Source organism: Hoplias malabaricus, chromosome X2 (genome assembly GCF_029633855.1).
Source record: "Hoplias malabaricus isolate fHopMal1 chromosome X2, fHopMal1.hap1, whole genome shotgun sequence".
NCBI lineage: Eukaryota > Metazoa > Chordata > Actinopteri > Characiformes > Erythrinidae > Hoplias > Hoplias malabaricus.
The window spans coordinates 31,115,417-31,125,910 of NC_089819.1; positions in this window are offsets into that span (position 1 = coordinate 31,115,417).

The following is a 10,494-nucleotide window of genomic DNA, read 5'->3' on the forward strand; positions in this document are numbered from 1 at the left end:
ATCTGTAACCGCTTATCCAATTCAGGGTCGCGGGGGGTCAAGAGCCTACCTGGAATCATTGGGCGCAAGGCGGGAATACACCCTGGAGGGGCGCCAGTACTTCACAGGGCAACGCAGACACACACATTCACTCACACCTACGGACACTTTTGAGTTTCCAATCCACCTACCAACGTGTGTTTTTGGACTGTGGGAGGAAACCGGAGCACCCAGAGGAAACCCACGCGGCCACGGGGAGAACACACTAACTCCTCACAGACAGTCACCCGGAGCGGGAATCGAACCCACAACCTCCAGGTCCCTGGAGCTGTGTGACTGCGACACTACCTGCTGCGCCACCGTGCCGCCCCAGCTCCAAATCAGTGTGTTACTATTACACAGGAAATAAAGGTATGTTTGCTGTGGGGTGGTGAGCAAGGAATTTTTTTAATGTGCTTTATGCTTTAGGAGCTTTTCACCGGTGCCTGAGACTGTAAGTGATGTTTAAGACAGAATCTGAAGAGATCTTTCATGTCTTACAGTTTAAATGGCATCCTTCTCCGGGTGTAAACAATCAGTATTGATCAGGTTGGGCTCTTTTTTTCTGGAGAACGGTTAAGGGTACACAGCTGAGAATCGGTGTGCGAGAAGTTGGATTACTTCTGAAACACTGAAGGCTGTGATAAAAACAATTGAGGCTATGAACTACTTAACATTGAATAACACCTATGGGCCCATTGGCAGTTTGGCCTAGTTTGATGTTGGTTTGATCATTTCTGCAATTGTTTAATGAGACATAATATTAACTATCTACTAAATGTCCAGTTTAAACTTGCCTTTTATATCCATCCATCCATTATCTGTAACCGCTTATCCAATTCAGGGTCACGGTGGGTCCAGAGCCTACCTGGAATCATTGGGCGCAAGGCGGGAATACACCCTGGAGGGTCATCAGTACTTCACAGGGCAACACACACACTCACACCTATGGACACTTTTGAGTCACCAATCCACCTACCAACATGTGTTTTTAGACTGTGGGAGGAAACCCACGCAGACGCGGGGAGAACACACCAAACTCCTTGCCGAGAGTATCTCTTGCACTGAAAGTCTTTCTTTAATGCACTTTTTACTTCCTGGCATATTGCACTCAATGTAAGCGACTTTGTATAAATTGTGCTGTAGTTTGAATGTTAGATCCTCTCTTGTAAGTCGCTTTGGATAAAAGCATCTGCCAAATGCATAAATGTAAATGTAAATGCAATAGTAGCAGCAACTTAGAAGATGAGATAGACCCTGCCTATAAATGTGCTATGAAGATGCAAGCAAAGAGACCAGTCGCGCAGGCAGCATCGCAAAATAGCCAACATCATCATCTCTGACGTTGCTTCATCCCTGGATCAAACAAGGGTTAGCGACCGTAATGCAACCTTCATCTTATCATCTGTTGCCAAGGCGTTGGGCCATGATCCATCCCAGTTTGCTGTGAACAAAGAGTCAGTACGCCAGTCACACAGGCACCATCGCAAAACAGCTGCACATGAGATAAAAGAAGCATTTGAATTTGAGGGTCCTACACGTCCCTTAACATTGGGATGGCAAAATATTGCCAGCTCTTACCGGCAATGAGAACACAGATCAGCTTGCTGTGATAGTTTCTGGCAGTAGAGCCATGGAACTACTTGGAGTTCCTAAGATTCCAAGTGGAACCAGTGAAGCACAAGCAACTATGTTCCAGCTCATTGATGACTGGCACCAAAAAAATTTACCTGTTTCAGTCACAGTTTTGATTTATACCAGCTGAATTCACTGGGCTTCAACAGTTCAACGCTTTTACCGTGAAGCTGTATCTCAAAGCACGGTACACCTGGATGTCCGCAACAGCTGCTCCACGAAATGACCTGCAGTTGCTGAATGGTCTTGTTGGATACAAAACAGTAAACAAGTCAGTGGCATGTGCAGCTACAAAGACATTCATGCATTTATGGTACTTGATTGAAATTCTTGTGGGACTTACTTTCTTTGATTCTGAAGTTACCGACACAGAGAAGGCCCAGATGGTAAAAGCCATGTCCAAACCTGGTGAAAACAGCCCTGCACCTTGAGTTGAATCTCTAGATGCAACTATTGTGCCTCAGTTGACACTGTCACACTGCATGTCAATAAACATGCGCAAGTATTTTGCAGCCATGCAAATTGAAACTGACTTTCTGCAGCATGATCCTGGCAGCTGGAACAGCATTGAACATTACATTATCAGTTGTCAAAGAGTGCAACAGTTGAAAATTGTAAATGACACTGCTGAGCATCGTGTGTCCCTGATACAGAACTTCAACTCCGTCATCACTAACCAAGAGGAACAAAAGCAGTATCTGCTTCAGGTCGCTGAACGTCATCGCCAGCAGTTTCCTCTGTCCAAGAAATCTGTCATTGTTGAGAAACTTTCAAGTGACTGAAACTATGTACTAGTGTGTAGTGTGTACCACAGCATCTCAGTAGTGCATGACAGTGACTATTATTGAGTTAACTTTACACTGTTTAGTGTTACTTAAAAACTGTTATCTTAATCTGTTCTAGTGCACTTTGTTGAAATTTTACAGTTGTAGTGCAACCAGTAAACAGTGTTGGATTTGCACAATTTTTGTGTACACATACTGCATATATAGAAGAACAAATCTGGGCCATGAGACCAAGATAGTCTATAAGTGATATTTGATTGGCACCCTATTGCGCCCCCTTACCCCCCACTTTTATTTCACCCCCACAATATTGAGAAGGATATCTCTGCAGGCTGGAGACCATGTGGGAGGTTATTATGGTTAGAGACAGAGCGGTAGTAACAACCGAGTGGCAACACACCGTTGTAAAGGGGGCGGAGACTTTTCTCTGAGCAGCTTCCAGGTTATGCAAATGGTGAATAGTTGCAAACATGTTAAGTTCCGCCCATAGAACGTACGTTGCCTTATTTTATTATTTTTTTTATAACAGCTGATGCAATAGCTGTCATTAATATACTTAAGGCAGCTATTGTTTTCTTTTCGCTTAGCATTTAAATGTTAAATGTTTATCTTAATTTATAGATATAAATGAATTTGGTTTAGCCAGCCAGCTAGCCATTGAGACTAGCATTCGCATTTCACTAATAACTTATAAGGTCAGATCAATTTTAGTCTTTGATGTACGGTAAAGTTAAAATTTAAGATGTTGTAGATATCAAATTATTTATATGAACATTTAAATGAATGAAACTACAGAATATTTGGGTAATGAGATTTTAGTTAACTTATGAGGAAAAACAAGTGACGGCACTATGTAGAGAATGTATGCCAGTTAATATGAGGTGATCACAGTGAGTGAGGCTTCTCTAATACAAGTGGTTGTTGTGTTTCATTCATTGTCAGTGTACAGACTTGGTGATTGAGTTAGACTTAAAGTGATCTGTCTATTATATATATTATTTTGACCCAGTAAGAAAAGGTTCAAAAGGTTTTATACTATGAGAGAGAAGTGGTGAGATTCACAAAAAATTGTATTAACTTATTTAATGATTAATGATATAAAACAAATTGGATTAATAATATAAAACACTTAGGTAAACTATTAAAATAAAAAGAAAAAAAAAAAACAAGAAAGAATATGACCTTTCAAGGACGTATTAATATAAGCTTCAAAACACAGGATTGTGTTTGGGATTGTGGGGAAGGTTTCAATGTTGCTATCTCAGTCCCACTCCAAAGACTGTTTCCACTTAATCATAGATAGACATCAGACTGGGAAGGCCTATTCTTTTCACAAGTTAACGCTTACTACATAACAAACATAACGACTGACTCACATAATGTCATGCACGCATATCACTGATAATAACAAGGTTCATTCAGCTGTTCACGCTTCTGTTCTCTCTTTCTCCAACGTGCTCTCTCTGTCGCTCTCTGCGCGCTGTGGTCTGGCAACTAATTCCGTCCGAGTAGAAACCGATACAGAATCCTCAACCTTCATAACAGGAATGATGAAGCTGACTTAATGACCAGGCTGACATGAAGTTACTGAGACTGGTAAAAGTGATGATGAGGCTGTTGCAACTAAATTTCATGGCAAAAATCAAAGTACTTGAGAGTGGTGTAGTTGTTATATCTGTAGGTGCTTAAGAATATTTAATCTTCTTTGGTTTTCTATTCTCCTACTAACAAGATGTCCATCACCAATTTGCTTTTCCCTCCTTGCAGCTCTGATACACTTGGACTCAGCCTGATGCTGGTAATTTTTTTATATTTATTTATTTATTTTTTTTGCATGGCTGCAACAGCTGCTCTGTTCTACAGTTGAGATCAAAGGCCTAATCTCATGGCTGGTAGAGAGCACTCCCCTTGAACTCTTTCAGTCAGATTAAACTTCTGTGTTCTCCATCATGACTCTTTTTTATGTAATTGCATCCTTGCATTTCTCACAAACTGTAGAGTTACTGATTACCTTCTTTAACTATGTAGCCCACAAGCTTTGTGACTGTGACACTACCTGCTGTGCCACCACACTGCCTATAAGCAACATACTTGACACAATTTTATATTATTGTTATTTCTGCTGACCATTGCTAACAATTTTGTCTTCTGTGTCTTTCCTTCAGGAAGCCATATATCCGCATTACTTTCTCAGACCGATCGGAGCATCCAAATGCCGCACAGCCAACCATGGTATGACAGTTGATCTATAAAATATTACATGTAGTCATTGTTCTCAGGCTTGACGCTGTCATTAGTTTACACACCCATGCATTTATGTTAACACTTCACCATTTTGTCTTGTTTTCCTCTTATGTTGTCAATCATTCAATAAATTCATATTATTTAAAACCTAAATTTGTCAGCCTCCCTTTTCATGTTGTGGTCTCGTCAAACAGCCATTACATTATTTTACAGAATGTTGGCAGTTACCTTGTACATTTTACACTGTTGACTTACATATTTGAGTAGTTAATGGCATTTGTTGACATTTGCTATGATCAGGCTTATGTGTATGTCTTAAAATAATATCAAGGGTGTGTGGTTTAGCAAGAGTGACCCTCCTTTGTCTCATTAAAACCTGGACGTTATTCCACAAAGCTGGGTTTAAGTTAGCCAGATAAGTCAAACCTTGAGGACTGTCCAATAATAATCCTGCCTGCTGTCATGCTGCTCTTTTCTCATTGAACAAATTTGACATTAGGCTTAAGTTACTTGACTAAACTTAGAAATGCTGCTTTGTGAGATACCCCCTTGAATGGTAACAGACTAAATGCATTAATGCAGGAATATAATATACATTCATGTAGTAATAAATATTTCATATGATAATAATACTGCTCAGTAAACAAACTCAACAATGAAGACATCTCAGAAAACACTCAGAATTTTAAAAATAGTTCATTTACATTAACAATTTGTTACATAAATATTTTAAAAAGTCTCCTCCCCAGATCACCACCTGAACATGGTGGAGGGGTTTGCGTGCCTGTGGGAGCCTAGGAGCTATGTGTTTGGGGGCAATAGCACCTGGTAGGGTCTCCCAAGGCAAACTGGTCCTAGGTGATGGGCCAAACAAAGAGCGATCCATAAAGACCAAGATGAAGTGAGTAAAAACAGGGACACAGCTCCCCTCACCTGGAGTAGGATTACTGGGGCCTCACACTGAAGCCAGGCCTGGGGGAGGAGCTCCTTGGCAAGCACCTGGTGGCCGCACTTTCACTCATGGGGTCCAGCCAGGCTCAGCCCGAAGGAGCAACTTGGGTCCACTCACCCATGGGCCCACCACCTGTGGGAGAGGTAGTAATCAGGGTCTGGTGCATTGTGGATCGGGTGGCAGCCGGGGTCAGGGGCCCCAGCGTTCTGATCTTCAGTTACTGAAACTGGCTTTTGGAACATGGAACGTAACCTCTCTGGTGGGAAAAGAGCCTGAGCTGGTGCGCAAGGTTGAGAGGTACAGGCTAGATATAGCTGGGCTCACCTCGACACACAGTATGGGTTCTGGAAAGAATCTCCTTGAGAGGGGACCAGTGGACTAGAGGGTAATTTCCCTGCGCCTTCAGGTTGGGGAAAGGGCTCTGATGGTTGTTTGTGCTTATGCAACAAACAGCAGTTCAGAGTACCATGCCTTCTTGGGGACCCTAGAGGGGGTGCTGGAGAGCACTCATTCTGGGGACTCCATTGTTCTGCTGGGGGACTTCAATGCTCATGTGGGTAATGACAGTGAGACCTGGAGGGGCGTGATTGGGAGGAACAGCTCCGCTGATCTGAACCCGAGTGGTGTTCAGTTATTGGATTTCTGTGCCCGTCACAGTTTGTCCATTACGAACACCATGTTCGAGCATAAGGGTGTCCACAAGTACACCTGACATCAGGATACCCTAGGCCACATTTCGATGATTGAAATGTCGTATCATTGGACCTGCGGCCATGTGTTCTGGACACTCGGGTGAAGAGAGGTGCTGAGCTGTCAACTGATCACCACCTGGTGATGAGTTGGATCAGATGGCGGGGGAGGATGCCGGACAGACCTGGCAGGCCTAATCGTGTGCTGAGAGTTTGCTGGGAACGTTTGGCAGAGGAACCTGTCAGAAAGATCTTCAACTCTCACATCCGGCCGAGCTTTGACTGCATCCCGGGGGAGGCCGTTGACATTGAGTCCGAATGGGCCATGTTCCAGACCTCCATTGTTGAGGCAGCTGAACAGAGCTGTGGCTGCAAGGTTGTCGGTGCCTATCGGGGTGGCAATCCCCGCACTCAGTGGTGGACACCCTGGGTGTGGGAGGCTGTCAAGTTTAAGAAAGAGTTCTATCGAGCCTGTTTGGCTTGGGGGACTCCAGAGGCAGCTGACAGGTACAGAGGAGCCAAGTGGCTCGCCGCTTCGGTTGTCGCTGAGGCAAAAACTCGGGTGTGGGAGGAGTTCAGTGAGAACATGGAAAATGACTTACGGTCAGCTCCAAGAATTTCTGGCAAACCATCAGGCTACTCAGGAGGGGAAAACGGTTTTCCACCAACACTGTATACGGTGGGGGTGGGGAACTGTTGACCTCGACTGGGGACATCATTAGGCAGTGGAAAGAATACTTTAAGGATCTTCTCAATCCCACCAGCACGTCTTCCGCAGAAGAAGTAGAGTTTGGGGATCCTGGGGAGGGCTCGTCTATCACTGGGGCTGAGGTGGCTGAGGTGGTAGGAAAACTCCTTGGCGCTAGGGCCGATTCCATGTCTGCTTTTTGCAGATGATGTGGTCTTGTTGGCTTCATCGAGCCGGGACCTCTTGCTGGACCAGTTTGCAGCCGAGTGTGAAGCGGTAGTAATGAGGATCAGCACCTCCAAGTCCGAGTCCATGGTACTCAGTCGGAAAAGGGTGGAGTGCTCTCTCCAGGTTGGAAGTGAGATCCTGCCTCAAGTGCAGGAGTTTTAATACCTTGGGGTCTTGTTCACGAGTGAGGGAAAGATGGAGTGGGAGACTGACAGGTGGATCAGTGCAGCGTCAGCAGTAATGCGGGCTCTGTACCGGTCCGTTGTGATGAAGAGAGAGCTGAGCAGAAAAGCAAAGCTCTTGATTTACTGTTCAAGCTATGTCCCAACCCACTTTGGGTAGTGACCGAAAGAACGAGATCGCAGGTACAAGCTGCTGAAATGAGTTTTCTCCACAGGGTGTCTGGACTCTCCCTTAGAGACAGGGATAGGAGCTCGGGCATCCGGGAGAGACTCGGAGTGGAGCCGCTGCTCCTCCACGTCTAGAGGAGCCATTTGAGGTGGTTCGGGCATCTGGTCCGGATGCCTCCTGGACGCCTTCCTGGTGAGGTGTTCCGGGCATGTCCAACAGGGCGGAGGCCCCGGGGCAGACCAAGAACACGCTGGAGAGACTACATGTCTCGACTGGCCTGGGAACGCCTCGGTATACTCACAGTGGAGCTGGAAGCGGTGGCTGGGGAGAGGGAGGTCTGGGTTTCTTTGCTCCGACTGCTTCCCCTGTGACCTGGACCCGGATAAGCGGTGGAAAATGGATGGATGGATAGATATTTATAAAAGTACCAATGCATAAATAAAATAGTGATTAAGCACAAAAACTCAAATATCAGGTAAATAAATAATGGTGTACTTTCACTTGGTGGAATTGCTAAGACATGAGGCATATATTAGACATAATTTAATTTGTTAACTTTATGTATCTGCTCAGTCAGTGCAGACAAATGGCCACAATGTGTAGTGTATGGCCAAACTTGTTCAGTATTATTATTATTATATTGTAATTGTTCAGATTTGTATTATTCTGCTGCTGCTGCTGCTGCTGCAAAAAAAAAATCTGCCTTAAAATGAATCGCACAGCCCAAACTGTAAGGTTTACAGATCTGATACTTGGTGTTATGCTGTGCTCTGTATGTGTATGTTTTCTCTCTCTCTCTCTCTCTCTCTCTCTCTGTCTCTCTCTCTCTCTCTCTCTCTCTCTCTCTCTCTCTCTCTCTCTCTCTCTCTCTCCTCTCTCTCTCTCTCCCTATCTCTGTAAAATTCTAGGTTCTGCAGTCTGTTCCAGTATGTATGTTTGTTCACCCGTCTAGAGTTCGTTCGATATTCCAGTTCATTTATTTGTTCATCGTATTGAGTCCGATCCACGATCCAGTCCATGTGTTCTGTCCGTCACCATTTCCTCTACGTCATCTCAGCAGGAATCATAAATACGTCTGTGTGTACGCTGCTAGTCTTTTCAGTCAACTTTGTTTTGTGCGTTGTGATTTCATTATGTATATTGAATTCTGTGTGTTTGCCTGGTTTTGACTCTGTGACATTCTACTTACACTACGAATTTGTTTTTGCCCCTTTTGAATACTGACGTTAGATATGTTGTTTGTAAAGTATTGTAAACACTATATTATATATATTTCACCAGAGTAGGGTTGGCTGCCGTTTGTTTTGTGTGTGGGTTTTGTGTGTGTTTTTGTATATACATAGGGAGTAAGGTATTGTCTTTTGTTTTCACTTAGGTAAGTTAGAGCTGTCTGTGGGTCAGTTAGGAGGGGTGTTTGTTTGTTATTTTTGTCGGCATAAGGTCATCCCGAAGTTCACTGGTGTTTGTGTCATTGTAAATATCACGTATACAATATACATTCTATTCATTATACATTTTGTATTTCTGTTTGTGTCCTTTTTGTCCACCCTCACATCTCTGTTACATTTATTCTTTTCCCATACACTAAACCCCACACACACCTCATTCTGTTACGGCTCAACCCTAGACTGGGTCGTAACATTGGTCAACAGATAGTAAACCCTCCTGCTACTGGGGCGCAAAAAATCAGCCTAATCGGCCTTAAGGGGGCGCCACAGCGAAAGAAAACACTGTGATTGAAGATTTTTCCACCCTGTGTGGCGTAGAGACAAATTTTTCCTAAATAATCCTTGGCTCCTGATGAATCAAAAAGGTCGATACAACCACTAAGCTCCGCCCACTTAGATGTTTTGCTAATTAGTATAATTCACAATTCAAAACCTATTTTCGAGAACTAGTCCCTGCTCTGATTCACATGACCTTGGTGACAAAACGTGCACAGGAGTATGCCAGTCAATAATTATTAAAAACATTCTGACATTGGGAAACAAGATGGCCGACATATGCAAATGAACGTGTACCGTGAATGGCATGTTTTACTTTAGTAGTTAATAGTTAATTATATTTGGCATGCTGGTTCTGTGAGCAAGCCTACACTTAAGTAATTAAGGAAGACTCCATACGGGCATGTTTAATTATGTCATTTGCCAATCAAATTTCAGTATTGGTTTTACTTTTTTTTTGACAGGCTTAACAAAGCCTAATCATCATGACATTTAAATGGTATGTTCCTGGACACACTTTGTAATAGCATAAAAAAATTCACGTTCATAGACACAAGAGGGCACAATTTATGAGCCCAATGAACTCTTTGAGCTATAACTCATTCAAACTTCACCCTAATCAAATCAAAATGGGTACACATGTGCATGGGATTACTCTGTACGAAATATGATCAAAATGCACGTACGGGGGCGCTACAATTGTAAAAATAACTTAAAAATAGGTTTATAGGTTGTTATAGCATCACCTAAGGATGTAGTACCAACAAAAAGCTTGTGCCTTTTCATAACATTTGGCAAAATCATTTTTGACTTACAGCTGTTTATGTGTCATGTTTAGAATGCAAGTTACACACCTGTGTTAAGCAGAGCATGGATGTCACGCAGTAATGAAATTAAAGTGTTTTTTAAATAATTATTAAAGTTCAGGTTCTTGTGATTCTGCTGATACCACATATGTCCATATTAAGTCATTAATCACAAACTAGTTCATGGTCAAATATATGTGAGTTATTCTCAGCAATGCATTCAAAGTCATTATGGAAGAATCCACCTTACCCTCCTCCTCACATGCTCTCTGCCTATTTGTGTATGTCTCTCTCTCTCTCTCTCTCTCTCTCTCTCAGATTATATATATATATATATATATATATATAAAATTTTGTAAATGTTGCCAAAATAT